The 15,444-nt window shown below is 42.4% G+C and overlaps 1 long non-coding RNA gene across 2 annotated transcripts; it reads left to right on the top strand.

The window, feature by feature from the left end:
• Positions 1-1,597: 1,597 nt before the first annotated feature.
• LOC308059460 lies at positions 1,598-13,615 on the top strand. Of its 2 annotated transcripts, none has more exons than XR_013926251.1 (2): positions 1,598-11,515; positions 12,232-13,615. It is a non-coding gene; the product is annotated as an uncharacterized lncRNA (long non-coding RNA). The 2 variants fall into 2 exon arrangements; XR_013926252.1 differs by having other exon boundaries at positions 1,598-11,535.
• Positions 13,616-15,444: the final 1,829 nt, after the last annotated feature.

Here is a 15,444-nt window from a genome sequence, read left to right as displayed (position 1 = left end):
TCATTTGCTTACCTATAGACACCATCAGCACACTGGGCATGGCCTAATGGTTGAACTGAAAGGATGAAGATTGAGGTATCCCCTGTAGAGAGCATGTGAATGCAGTTCCCAGGCAGCAGTTGAACAGAAAAGCTGGCTGAGGCATAGGAAAGGGAAAAAAAGAAAGATGTTCTCAGCCCCAGAAAGGATTGTGTGTGGCTATGGGGACAGCTGGCACCAAAGGCAACAGATGCAGAAGGAAGAAGACAATTGCATGACCCAGAGGAAAGGCAATGAGCTACTTTATCAGGACCTCATGCACCCCAGCAGGCTGTGAGGACACCAGAGATGATTGCAGTGCAGTGCGGGAACTCTGAGAGAAGCAAATGGACAGGGAGGCTTTGGTTTGTCTTGTCTTGGTCTTCTGTAGGGAGCAAATAGGTTCAGAAGCCTTGGCAAAGCCAGAGGCATTGTTGGCTCTGGTAGTGTGCATGTGAAGAGAAGACTGAGAGCCTCAGTTGGTGCTTGCAGATGGGCTGTGCTGGTTTAACCGGGGAAAGCTGTCAAGCTGGGCTTTCATGCTCAGTGTTTGCTCCTGGCACACTGCTGCCCTTGCTGCCAGACCCACCTCGGCCTCCCTGCACCCTCTCTTATGCTGGTGTTGGTTCTTGTGGCCCCATGGCTGTTCCCATCAGTGGCTTGAAAATTCACGTAGAATGCATAATTGAAAAGAACCTGGTTTGCCATGGCATAATGTGCTTGCAGACTGCTTTGAATTAGACGTGCAACATTTAGTGCTGGCCTGGTGCTCTCACAGAGCTGGCCTGGCATCTGCTCCTATAAAGGTGGAAAGCTGTCAGCTGCTGGGGAGAAAGGGAAGTTTCCAAAGAGAAATAACACCTTTTGACTAAGAAATGCAGGCTTCCAGTAATACAGCAAATGAAAAGTTACTGTTAATGGAGCAAGAAACCAAGCCACCAGCCAAGCAGACTTTTAAACTTTTTTCACAAAACTTTCAAGTAGGTATTTTTAAGGCCAGGCATGCACTCTTAGCCCTTGTGTATCAGAGGGAGCTGCCAATAAGACGTAGTTCTCAAGATGGATAGCCCATTTGAGACATCGATGTTCATTTGGAGCATAAAGTGACAAAGTCTGCAGGACAGAGTGCTAGGTTATTATTTTCCTTGAGGCTTTGAATGGCAAACTGGGGATTTATAGTTCTACATCTTCAGTCAGCACTTTTCAACGCACCTGGAGGCAGCTATCAGTAAACCAGATGGATGGAAGGACAGATTGCTTAGATAATCATTAAACACACTGTCACGCGTATATTGTGACACACCCTGCCTGTGCCAGGATACCTCTGTGCCAAACGAGCTATAGGCAGGCACTAGCAGTTCAGGGAAAGACAATGCTGCATCCAGAACGTGGGATGCACAGGGTTTCTTTGACATGAAAAATGCCAGCCATCTTACACAATTTCTAGGCATCCCAGTTCCTACCCAAGCCACCTGCCCCATCCCACTCTGCCATTGCCTGAGACTAGCCTAGGCACAGTTTCAGTAAGACTTACTCAGACTGAAAGCAAGAAGCGGGGGAGGGCGGAAATTCGGGGGGGGGGGCCACCAAATCCTCAGGACTGGAAGAACCAGTCAAATTGTTCGTGGCAATCAACAGCCTCATGTGCTCAAAACCTGAGCTGGTCTCCAGCAAATCAAGACATTTGCTTAAAAGTCCTAAGGCTTCCAAAATAATCCTTTCTGGCCTCCTTTTATTTCCTTCTATTACAATCACATATCTTCCCCTTCCTCCATTCCCACATGGTTTTTCTCCCCTTACAATTACAAGGTCTCTCAAATGAAAGTAGGTGAAATTCACAGGTAATAACCCATTTCTAGGGCCTGGGGATTTAAGAAAACAAACTCCATATGCTTAGGCCAAACCATTAAACCACAAATACTGGCAAAACTTCAAGAGTAATTTAGGAGTTTTTTCATTGTTTCCAAGTTGGCAGAGTGTGATGCTGGAGCCCTCTGGGACAGATGCTCAGTGGGGCACCTTCTTCAGATCCTGCCACTGGGCCCACAATTTCTTAAGTCTGTGTTTGGACGCAGCATGGGTTGTTTTTTTTTAAATTTGTTTAATTTAATTTTGAGTACCTGTGCCTCTACAATCTCTCTGCATTTTAATGCAGATCGCACATGCAGACCCAGCTTTGACACTTCTACCAGGAAAATTTAAGGGAGTTGCTAAGTTCACTCCGCCCCAGTTTTCTCATGAATAAAATGGGAAGCACCTGTTGTGTGTGTTTTAAGAAATATATAAGTAGCCATATAGTCACTGTTCTTTCTCAGCAGTACTGCATTCAGAAGACAAGTCCAGTGGTCAAAGCAATACGCAACCTTGAAGGACATCGCTCATTGTTCCCCCCGGTGTCATCCTACAAATCTCCTTCCTTGCTATTCCACAACAGAGGTACGCTGGGTCTGTCCACACCTTTCTGCTCCCCTCTCCTGCAATATTTTTGTCATACGCCCATTCTGGCTGACTGGTTACCAATGAGAGGCTTGGACATGTGCCCAGGGAGAGGGGAAGGCCTATCTGAAAACAAGGTAGCATTTCTGCATGGCTTTTACAGCCAAGATGAGAGATGGGTTCTTTTCTTGAAAATATGCACTCTTTCGGGTTCAGTCCTTCCTCAACGTTAGGACTGGAAGATCGAGATGGAGAGGAAGTATCCACCCTGTGTTTTCTCTGTCTTCTCCCAAGTAGTGACATTGCACTGCCCTGGTATTTTTCCCATCCCTGGTGGGTATCACAAGTTAGGCAACTCTCTTCACCAGCGTGCTTCCCATCTACTACTACTACTACATGAGTTTGCCCCCCTCAGCCACTGCATGTGGCCCCAGTGGGTTTGCATCAGAGCCATCTGAGTTTAAGCCCATTACATCGTTTCTGAGTAACACGGCAGAAGGACTATTTTCCAGCACTTTCACTGACAACATACCAGAGCCTTGGTGGTGACGCTGACCTGAGTTATATGCGTAACAGTGGGGCTTACCTTTACTCATGGCACTGACTACGAAAATTTCCTTTTAATGTGTTTGTCCATGTCAGTAAGCTTATTTGAACTACATTAGTGTTTATCCCCCAAATTTTAAGCCATTGAAGGTTTTCTGTCTTGACCTTTTCTCTCCCTGGGCATGCAAATAAATGCAGTTATCCCTGTTTTCCCTTAGACAGTCTTTCAAACTGCCTTCACTCGTAAGTAGTCATGAAGACTCTTCACATGACATTTCAGTTTGATACTGCTTTTTTTTTTGCTTGTTTGCAACATGTTCTTGTAGTTGGATTTTTCTTAGTAGAGATGTTTAAAGCAAGACGGTGCCAAATTAAAACAAACAAACAAACAAAAAAAGCGCTTCTGATTAAACCCTTCCAAATTGGACAGGAAAAAGGGGCTATTTGGTGACAAGCATTGAAGGGCTGCCAAGGACTTAATGAATTTGCAGTGGCTGTTCTAACCTGGTGGACTTCTTTCACCCCAGCTGTAGCATACTACCCAGTTCTATTCCCAGTTTGCCTGTACTGTCATATGTACAGTGCTATGTCCTTTGATGTGTGGTATGATCCTGGACTAGTCATGTAATTATATTTTTATGAAAGGAATCACTCAGTTTCAAAAGATCTGATCACTTCATTTGGGACTACACGTCCAAACTCCTCAAAAGCTGCCATCAAAAGCCATGGGGATGGCACATCTGAACTTTCTAATTTTTCCTTCCCTGAGTTGGATAGCCAAGAACTGACATCACCAAACTTTTGAACAGTTGAGTCTTCATCTCTCTGCGTAGATTTCATGTTAGGAGATCTCAAGCATCTTCATCCCTGCTGGTTCCCTTTATGGTCAATGAAGAAGCACTTCTATGGAGATGTTAATCTCACTGATGTGTAAAGTAGGTCAGAAGAATAAAGTGGGTGACTGTAGCAGGAGGCTAGCTCAAGTGCTGACATGGAACTGATCTAAAGCTAGGTGAGATGCAGGGCACAGCCAGTGTTGGTATTTCCATTTCTGAAAGCAAGTGAGAAAGCAGAGGATACTTTGTGTGATGTTAAAAACGCTGACTTGTTTCTTGTATTTACTCCTGTTGTCCAGATATGATGTGCTTATAAGGTGTAACTTTGCTTGTGAATGAAAATGTCTGGTTGATAGATGTTGACACAATTTGAGAATCTTGTTTCAACAGCCCTGCAGATACTACCCATCCTTTGCAGATGTTTTCAATAAAATTGGCTAGCTCTTCACCTGGCCAGATAAAACACATTAAATGCCCTAAAATTTTTAGCTGCTGTTCTCTTAAATTTGTGTCCTAGTTTCTTGGAAAAGTTTTGCAAAGCCTCCTTTGGACTGTCTTATGGAATTAAAACACTGCAAGTCAGCTGGTGTTGGCCTGGCTTTCATTAAAGTACCAACTAATTTCTTATACTTGGTGAGTACACCCCAGTTAAAATAAACTATACAGGACTATGACAAACCCACAGTGGTGACCCAACCTGTTACAACATTACAACCTGTATTTCACAATATATAGTACTGTGTCTGCTCTGACCCTGAAAAACAAACCATAAATAAGATAATGGATTTCCTCAGTGCAATATGATTACAGAGACAAAACCTCTGTTATTTTGAGGACCTTTTAGTTTCTCTAAATTACCTCATAGGTACTTTGGTCTTCTGACTGTCATTTTCTGCTAGGAACTGATGACAGAGGTGTGTATCTTAACCACCAAAAACTCCCTGGCCGCTTTGCAGTACATCACATCCTCCGTAGGTTTCCTCTTAGTAGGTTCTGCCCCGCAGTGCACACGCAGCTCGCATTTCTGTGGACAGGCAGGAAGAGGCACGCCAAGTGACTTCTGCTTGACACATTTGAGAAACGGGCTGCAAAACTGTACCTGATGGAGGAAGAAAAACCTCATCCTTTCTTATCTATTTCACCAAGGGGGAAGCAGCTATCACCTCTTTAGGTTCCTCCTCCTCCCCATCCACGGTTCACAAGCAGAAACCCCTCACTTCCCCTCATCTGAGGATTAAACCTTGGGAAAAAGGAGGCCTCCTCACAGGGAAGACATTAACAACCAGAAGTGGAAAAGGATGTAGATGCCTGTAAGCTTTTGTCCTCAGGAGAGGAGCCCAGACCCTGAGGTGGCCACTTTGGACATCCTGTGTTATGGGGTTACAGGCATTCACCTGGGATCCAGGAAAAAAACATGATGTTGGGAAGCCACTTCCACTTAGTCAGGAGGAAGGGCTGAGCATGTAGGGGTGCCTTAGACTCCCCAGTCATAGTAATTTTATTGTGTTTTGTTCTAAACCTATGCTATTTCCCATAATACAGACAGAAGGTGGTGGGATGAATGGCTAAACCAACAGATCTTCAATCAGGGTGGCAGTGAGCTACACACAGTAATAATCATTGAACCCAGGGCTGGGGAAATCACCAGCATCAGTATAAACTGGGTGATGAATTGTTTTAGAACAGCCTTACAGAGAAGGACTTGGGGATACTGGTGGACAAAAAACTGGACGTGAGCCAGCAATGTATACTTGCAGCCCCAGCAGCCAACTGTATTATCCTGGCTGCATCAAAAGAAGCGTGGCCAGCAGGCCAAGGGAGGTGATTCTCCCCCTCTACTCCACTCTTGCAAGATCCCACCTGGAGCATCGTATCCAGCTCTGGAGCCCCCAGCACAAAGAAGACATGGAGCTGTTAGAGCAGGTCCAGAGGAGGGACGTGAAAATGGTCAGAGGGCTGGAGCACCTCTCCTGTGAAGACAGGCTGAGAGAGTTGGGGTTGTTCAGTCTGGAGAAGAGAAGACTCTGAAGAGACCTTATTGTGGCCTTTCAATAGATAAGGGGGGCTTATAAAAAGACAGAGAGAAACTTCTCAGGGCATATAAGACAAGGGGCAACAGTTTTAAACTGAAAAAAGGTAGGCTTAGATTGGACATAAGGAAGAGATGTTTTATAATGAGGGTGGTAAGACACTGTAACAGGACATTTGCCCAGAGAAGTTGTGTATGTCCCATCATTGGAAATGATGGAATAGAATAGAATAGAATAGAATAGAATAAGAATAGAATAGAATAATTTCAGTTGGAAAGGACCTACAACGATCATCTAGTCCAACTGCCTGGCCAATTCAGGGCTGACCAAAAATTAAAGCATTTTATTAAGGGCATTGTCCAAATGCCTCTTAAACATTGAATAGGATGGGGGCATTGACCACTGTTCTAGGAAGCCTGTTTCAGTGCTTGACCACTCTCTTGGTAAAGAAATACTTCCTAATGTCCAGTCTAAATCTACCCTGGCACAGCTTTGAACCATTCACACACAACCTACTGCTGGATCCCAAGGAGAAGAAATCCGCACCTCGCTCTCCACTTCCCCTCTTCAGGAAGCTGTAGTGAGCAATGAGGTTGCCCCTCAGCCTCATTTTCTCCAAACTAGACAAGCACAAAGTCCTTAGTCATTCCTCATAGGATGTTCCTTCCAGCCCTTTTCAGCAGCTTTACTGTCCTCATCTGGATGCATTCAAGGGCCTTCACATCCTTCTTAAATTCTGGGGCCCAGAACTGCTGACGGTACTAAAGGTGAGGCTGTACCAATGCAGGATGATCACCACTTTTGACCGTCTGGTTATGGAGTATTTGATAGGATGCGGTTTGCCCTCCCAGATGCCAGGGCACACTGCTGACTCACATTGAGTCTGCTGTCAACTGGCACCCTGCAGATCGCTTTCTGCAGGGCTGCTCTCCAGCCAGGTGTTCAAGGTCAGGCTTTGAGCAACCTCATCTAATGAAAGATGGCCCTGCCCATGGCAGGGGCATTGGAACTAGATGATCTTTAAAGGTCCCTTCTGACCTAAACCATTCTGTGAGTCTATGGTTCTATGAAATCTGGTCACCTCAACAAGTGTGTTGACATTTAACAAGTATGTTGACAATGTAACAACTGGTTACATTGACAGCTCCACCTCCTTGGGGTTTAGAGCCTTAAACCCTTTCCCAATGACCAGCTTCTTTCCTAGCAGCCGTGCTGGGCAGGTTCTTTTCTCTTGGCCCAGTGCCAGAGGTAGGACTGGAAAGTCAGGACATGGGCTTTGCTTTTAGACCTGCTCTTTGCTATGTCAAAAGCATGAGCCCGCCTGCCTGCTCTCTTAGCCCTCCTGGTCAATACTACTGCACAGCAAGGCCCATGAAAACTGGGAAATGAGGTGTCAAGGATAGCAAGGACAAAACTATAACTCTTCCTAAGCCATTGCTTTGTCTTAAGTGTCCTCTGAATGCAGCATACTGGGGCCTTGCTGTCTGTGTCCAAGGGCTGAACTGCTTGCTGTGCTGGTGGAACAGCACCTCCTACCCTGCCCCAGGTGGCCCTGGTGCCTGTGAGCAGGTCAGCCATTCTCCATTGTAGCCTTGTCTATCTAAGAGGTGTAAAACCCTCATTTTGCCCTTTTAAGACATGAGGCTAACAGATAGTATCGTCTCTCTGGCTCACCCTCCTCAGTCCGGGAAGAGGCATTCAGTCAGCCAGTTGTTCGGGTCATGGAGTAAAGCACTGGCAAAGTTTTTAATGAGCAAAAACTTGAAAAATTGCTGTTGCAAACACTGGAGTTGGCTCCCTTGTAGGCTGGGGTCATCTGCTGAAGGCAGCAAGAAAGGAAACATTTTTCCTTTTGTATCGTTAAGCTGCTGCCTGCAGAACGTGAGACTTTTAGCTAGTGTGCTGACTCTGGCAACAAGTCAGCCCCAGTGTCTGCATAGCTGTTGGCAGAGAGCAACTGGGCTCACAAGTTTTCAAAATATTTTCTTTTTCTCTCCTCGTCATCATTTTCTTTGTTTACCCAGGAAAAAGAGATTTGTTGGTAACCTCCGAAGATATAATAGTGTCACATTTCATTTGAGATCAGGGCATGCAAGCCATTTACTCCATTTAAAGCTATTGTATTCCAAGATCTATGAAGTACTGTATAGATTATAATTGCCTCCAACAAATATGTTAGTGAAATTGCAGCGTTTCAGGGTGAACCATATAATCAGTCTTCTTGGAAGTTTTAGAGACAGGAGTTAATAATGGGTTTCTTCTCAATTACCCCATGATAGACCATTTCCTATCTGAAAATAGGTCATGTCAAATAGTAGCAGCAGCTACATTTTTGCTATTATTTGTAACATTCAGTAGCTGCTATCAAAACAGAACTTTATTTTCCTGTGTGTAACGTACATGTGAGAAGCAAAAGCAGCCCTCAGCCTATAAACTTTGCTAAACATAAGATGCAATAAGTGGATGAACCAAATAGTAGTGGATTAGATGTAACAGAAATAATAGCAATAAAAGTATTATTATGAATGCTGATTGCATGCGCAAAAGAGTTTGCCAGCTGCTTCTCTGCTTCCCAGCAGCTGAGTGGTGTGGTGGTACCAAAGCAGACATATGGTTGAAGATCATACGCATGTCTGAATTATCAGCCATGGCTGGCAGAAAGCTCCACCACCCTTTTAAAACTCCGATGCACTTTAGTTTTGTGCATATATGAAGGACTGGCTTGGAGCGACCCTTGCACTTCTAGGACTTAAAGGGGCAACAATTTATTGAAATCAATTTAGGATTGAGATGACATCTTTGGGTGGGGCTTCCATGAGCATCCTTGTTGATCAGAGGGTACATCAAGTGCTGTGGAACTCAACGCTGCTTTCACAAGTCTAAATCTACACTTCTGACACTGAAGCACGATATCTGTCACTCAGTTAGGACCAGTCACAATTCTTCCACATTTCTCAGAAATGTGACCCCCATGACCAGACAGCCTCTAGGCTTTGCTGATAAATTTGAACTTGGTTGCTGGGAAATGAGCTTAGGCTACTTAAAGGTGCCAAGAGTACTTTTTTTTGGCAGATGAAGATGAAAATGCACTGCTCACAGTAGTATAACGGGGGGATGCTGTTACTTCTTTTCCTCCTCCCATCTCTTCTTTTTTACCATTCTGAAAAAAAAAATATTCAAGGGAGTCAGAATTCCCAAATCTATGTGAAGTCATTTCACTTAAATTGTGCTTCAGCTTTGACAAATGATGCTATAAAACCAGCAATGTGCAGTCCCCTGTTAAAAGTGTCTTTCTGACTCAATGTCATATGCAGTCATTCACAAGCAGTTTTATATGTAATATGGAGAAGGGCAAGCGTGTGCTCACACAAAGTCATCTTTACAGACATTGAGGAACAGAAATCCTTTTCTCTGAAAAGTTTGCCATCCCATGTTACTGTAGCTGCATTCTAATACAAGACACACTGCTATGGATGGCGTCTTCCTTGAACGTCCTTGTATTGCTTACGTAATTCCTAATGTTAGAAATACAGGAGTATAAATCAAATTGCAATATACAAATGCTGATATACTAAGAGAAGTCCCACACCACCTACTGATGAGTCACATTTCATTGTTTCTAAAAGCTTTGATTAAACCAGCAGTTAACCACAGCTAGCCACCTTTGCTGAGAGCATTTCCAGTTATCTCCCTGCACCTTAGGTTAAACTGGATCCTCAGAAGTTTTCATGTGCTACAAAAGGCTGATATTTGATACAGTAGAAATTGTGGGGCAAATTCCAACTCTTGCTCACACTGAGGACCTCCTTACTTTAAGTGCAGCCAAATGAAAGAAGCAGAACTGCTTGAGAAGTATATTGCTGCTTGACTTCATGCTCTATGCTATTATTGCTCTTCAAATTCTGTCAAGGGTAGGATCAAGACCATTCCCTCCAGTAATTTAAGCAAACAAGTGAGTGTTTTTTTAAAGACAATGCTGAATGGGAAACAAATAGAGAAAACCACTATGTATTAATTCATCGTAGTAAAAATATAATACACAGTAGGCCACTTGTGGCTTTGCGCAATTCAGGGTTTTCTGATGTGCTCTGACATCTTGGTATGTGAATGAGGTTTTCTGATGCAAGTGCAATTTCCTAGCTTGATGTTAATCTCTTCTATCAGAAGGTGGAGAGTATTATGCGAGCCTCAGCGGTCACTGTCTTGAGTTAAGGAAATTCCCAGGTAGAATACAGTAGATTTTTCCTGTACACATTGAAATTTTATCAAAACTCGATTTTTGGTTATGAAGGAGGTTTTTTTGTTCAGCAAAATATGACCTTTGCCACTTCATTGTATCAGATACACCCAATTTGTCAGACCTTTTCTGGACATCAGGACCTCAGAGTGTCCTGCCTAAAGTGCCAGCTCATGGTTCTAGATGTTTGAAACACATTTTTTTACCCATTGAGGGAAATGCCTTTTTTCCCAAGCACCTCTGTCTTTCCTAGTTTAGAAATGTTTCCAGATGAAACACTTGAGGGCTCGTCTGAACAGCAGCTGGCACGCAGGTATTTTAAGCAAACTGAAATTGCCATTTTCAGCCTTGTCATTGCACTGTTACCTCCTTCAGATATTCAGAGATTAACATTAAAATCCAGGATATTAGTAATAAATGAACAAATGCATCCTGCTGTTCTGCCTGCCTAGGGATTCCTTGGAAAACACATCGATGCAGGTCCAGCCATCTCACCAGCTCTCTAGGAAAAAGACCTTATTCACGGCTAGTAATTAAGCTTGTAAATCTGTCATTTCTTCCTGCATTGCTCTTTCACTCTGCTGTCACTGTTCAGCTGGTGTGGCTACTTGGTCCTGCCCCTACCAAATCATTCTACTTGCTGCTTGTCGGAGCTCCAGCTGCTTTCCCCTGTGCCATCTGTTTTCTTGCTTTACACATCCCCGTGTCCCTAAACCCGGCACTCTCACACCCTGTCCTCTAGGTTCCTCTTTCCTGCCACCCAATCGACACTTCTGGATCAAACTTCTGGATCAAGCTAGCATCCAACTGTGGTTTTCTGCTGACTTTTTCCTCCTTGTCGGGAACGCATATGGAGAAGAGGGAAGTGTCATCTTAGCTGGGACTGCGGAACAGGATTTCTTCTCATTGGAAACAAGCAGAGACAGCAACGTCCTCAGAGGCGGCTCTTTCAGTTATTCCTTCAAAGGTTTGGGAAAGCAGGCAGTGATCCTTCTCTGGACACACTTACCCTACACTGCAATTCATGGAAACTGTTGACCATTGTGGATGAAACTCAAAAATTCATGGGAATATTTTTGGATTTGAGACTATTAAAGGCTCTTTGAAAATTCCCATGTGTACAGAGCTGCCAGAAAAATTCACTCTGTGGCAGCTTCTGAGGTTTCCATTGTTGTTTCCATCCTGCGCTCACAGGAAAATGAAAATCTTCAATAAAAATGGGAGGTGGTGGGTTACAGTTACAGACTGGCAGCTGATAGACAGCTTGGGATAAAGTGGAGACAAGCTCAAGTGACTCCCTGTTTTAGTAAAATCAGAACTGCATGGAGAAGGAACTAGACCATACCTCCCACAACAGCTCGGCTTCCTCCTCAGATGCAGCAAACTCCCAGGAAACTGGTTCTGCGGTAAACGTGAGTTTTGGAAATGCAGGGTAAGGTGACAAGTCTGTGGCAGCAATCATAAACTCAGTCCTTTTATCTGCCAAAAGGGCAGGGTCCTATTTCTTGATAAACCCAGAAATATTGGGGAAAATGCAGGAAAGGGTTAAGATACTGCCAAAACTTGCAAATATTATGCAAATCTTAAAAATGTCTTTTTACCTTTATAACTCTGATCCTTTGATTGAGTAAATGCACAAAATCAAAGCTTTCATTGGTATAAAACCAAAAATACATCAAAAAGTCTAAGCCCTTACAGCAGCAAACCCTCCACATTTTAAACTGTGAACCTCAAAAGCCTGAAAGTTTGAATAAGGTGAACTCAAATGCATAACTTTTAAAAAATCTATTTTTTTAAAGGCTATTCTTATTTTGGGGTGCAGCCTTATGATTCGTAAATGTCTCAGTTTAACAGCAGTGTTATTTTGCTAAAGGGTGCCCAGTGGAGGGTAGCTTTACACTACAGCTGTGTGTTGCTGGGTGGGTAGAATATTGGAAAAGGAGAGAATAACTCAAGCTCGTGCACGAGGCACACACATAGGAGTGAAACACTGAAAGAAAATTATGTTGGTAGCTGGTAAGAGAAACTTCCTGGCAGTCAGAGCTGTTATTTTGTTGTTATTTTGTCTGACATTAGCACTGAGATGAACTGAATGATCTAGGAGTGTTTTGTTATCTCTTACTTCTAGGAACCCTGGAGCCACAATGCCACTTGGATTGAATTTATGGACAGCTTTTCAAAACAAGCAGTTGAAACATGAATGTGCATCTGAAGGAAGCTTGGGCAAAGATGGCTTTGTTTTTGTTTTTCGTTTTTTTTTTTTTCTGTTTGTTTTGCTTACTGGTCAAAATACAAACGTTTGAATAAATTAATAATTAGGCATCAATTTAAATGTTTCATACAGCACAATGTTAATATTTCATATGCTACATACTGTTTTCAGTCACCTACCCCCCCCCCCACATTTCTCTGTAGCTTTTGAAAAGTGACATTTTTTAAAAAGAAAAGAAATAGAAGATGATATTTTGAAAGTGATTTAAAAAATGGTCTGAGTTTCTGTCAGTTCTTTGTCACTTTTCCCAGAGCTTTTTCAACTGCAGCTTAAACTAATGAAGATATTTGACTCCTCTGCAACTGCATATTTGAAAAAAAACAGATTCTCAGATATGAGCAGAGGTACAAATGTACATGTGCCTGAACTGAACATTTTCTGTGCTTCTGCATAGTTTTGTGTGCATTTGTGAATGGGATATAATTATTTTTAGCATTTTTGCAAACACTTTTTTTTGCTACTATAACTGTTCGGTTGTTTTGGTAGAACTTGAATTTTTACAGCTTAAGCCGCAGAAATCTAAAACAATTTGTGAAAAATAACCTCACTGTGCAGTGACTGAGATTGCATGCATGTCTTTAACATCCGTGATAAAACTTTGATCCCATTGTCCATTTTTAGTAGCGCAAACATGTACCTATAAGATTACTTACTGTCTTGTTTAGGTCTTAATTTTTCATTAAGCTATAATTTGGACAAAGGATGGTCAGAAATGCTTGAATGGAATTCATCCATATAGGCAACACAGTCCCATTTACATTGCGTGTCTAATTCCAGATATTATCTACCAACAAACCTATTCTGTGCTGCCCAATTTAAGCATGATGGGCATTTTTTTTTTAGCTATGCCTTTATTTATTTTAGCCATAGTGACACAACATTTATCAAAATAAATATCATTTGTATTTTAGCTAGACTTAAAATATTTATGATTTTGGACTGGAAATCTTCCTTGCTTAGTTAAATAATTCAGACTCATGGGATTTCTGGGGCAGACTTTTCCATGTTTGATAATCATGTCCAGTGGCTTGCTTTCAAGCTCAGAAGTAAAAGGGGACTGTTGGGCTCTTGTTTTTCTTCCTCATGATCATTGCCATTAAATCCTTGGTGCTGAACATGTTTTGTCAAAGCAATTTTTGCTTCAATTACAGATTTGATTCTCTTAAGAAATTACCTATAGTGTTTGGTGGTTACTTTTTAAATTCCTTTTTAATGCATTAATACACTTACTTTAATACTATTCTAACTGATTGTCTGGTTTATGTGGTGTTCTTGCATCTAGCAAACATAAATGAGTAATTTTATATGCCTGTGTAGGAACAGCTTAATTTTACTTCTTATGATGTTTGTATAAGTTTCATATTAAGTATGGCTAGGAAATTCAAAGTGAGCAAATTATCCAGATTAATTGCTTTCCTGTTACTTGGCCAATCATACTCCTACTGCATCCAGAATGAGCTTTATTGCATGTGGATTATACTGCTAGAAAACTGCTGTATGGAAAAGACATCTATCGTTTGGCAGAGGAAAGCACATGCCGCATCACATGGGTTGGGATAATTACAGTGTTTCTGGAGCTGTAGGTGTTCAAGATGGCCACAAGCAAAATTTGTGTGAGATGCTATAGAGTGAAAAACCTCGTGCCATCTACAAATTTAGAATTGCTTTTTTTTTTTTTTTTTTACTTAAAACTAAACCAAAACATTGTTTCCTATATTTGGGGCCCAGTCCCCCAAACCCTTACATGAATCACTCCACAGACTTGGAAAACTACAGTGTTTTCTGCTTGTTTTATATTTCTTTCATCACTTACTATTCACATAGTAAATACCAAAGGATAAAATACAGCTTGCACAGACCACGTCTCTGTTGTTAAAGTAATTACAGGCATAGGCTGACTGCCTTTGTGGTCTCTCAGCTAGTTTAGGGGTTCTGTATATGCAGTCACCTGGTTCACACATGCAAAGGCAATTTTGTTAAATTAGACATGCAATTTCACTTGGGATTTTAACACACAGCTGGAAAAGCCCTGGTGATTTGCAAAAAAGCATAAAAGGATCACTATGACAATTTAGTGTATTTTGTACTTACCCTTCTGTACCTCGGCAGACTTTGTCTTTATACACCTTTCTAGAAAATTCTGGGCTCCAGTAGTACCTTACCTATACACTTGGCATATAATGGAGCAATCACTAGAAATGATCAGCCTGCTGTGTCCACGCACCTCTGTCCATCAACTGGATCACACATAATCCTGTAGTTTTTGGCAGTGTGAATTATTCCTGTTTTGCAGTTACATGATTATATCACCAATCTGAATGCCACAAATACATGGTTCGCTGCCTCTCCTCTTTGGAGTAACCTCATGCTTCCTACCAAAATTAGGCAGTTGATGTTGGACTTGAAAATCTCCTATTTTTTAAAACAACTTAAGCTTTGTGGAGAGCTCTGCATTTATTTTTTTTTTTCTGCCACTGATTAATCCTTTCCATTTGGTGTAACCTGGCAGAAGAAGCTATCCAAGACAGGAGTCAAAGGCTTGTCAGTCAAGAAAGCCAAGTCGAGAGAGGGGAGTCTCCTACCTGAAAGGCAATTGCCTCCCCAAACCTGTAAATCTAAATCCCAGAATAGAATGGCAGAAGAGAGATAAAATGGTGAGAATTGGAAATGGCTGCATTCATTCCGGCATTTGGAAAGGGTATACAGAATACTACAGTGGATTGTATCTAAAAGACTTTTAAAATAAGTAAATTTTGTGGTAGCCCAGGTCATGGAGAAAAGCAAAACTGAAGCTTCACAGTCATTCCTAAGGGTTTAGTTCTCAGCAGGATGAGTTGCTTCGGTACTGCCAAATGTCTTCTTGTTTTGAAGACATCCATTCATCATTTCTCTGGTCTTTTTGCAGTGCACATACCTGCATCACGTTTGCATGGCAAGGTGTTGGTAGCAGGGGGCTACAGGGGTGGCTTCTGTGAGAAGCTTCTGTGAGAAGATGCCAGAAGCTCCCCCCATGTCTGGCAGAGCCAGTGCCAGCCGGCTCCAAGATGGACCCACCACTGGCCAAGGCTG

This window comes from Falco punctatus (assembly GCF_963210335.1).
Source record: "Falco punctatus genome assembly, chromosome: 2".
Lineage (NCBI taxonomy): Eukaryota > Metazoa > Chordata > Aves > Falconiformes > Falconidae > Falco > Falco punctatus.
Note: the sequence above shows the minus strand (reverse complement) of the source record. Positions and strands in the feature narration are given on the sequence as shown.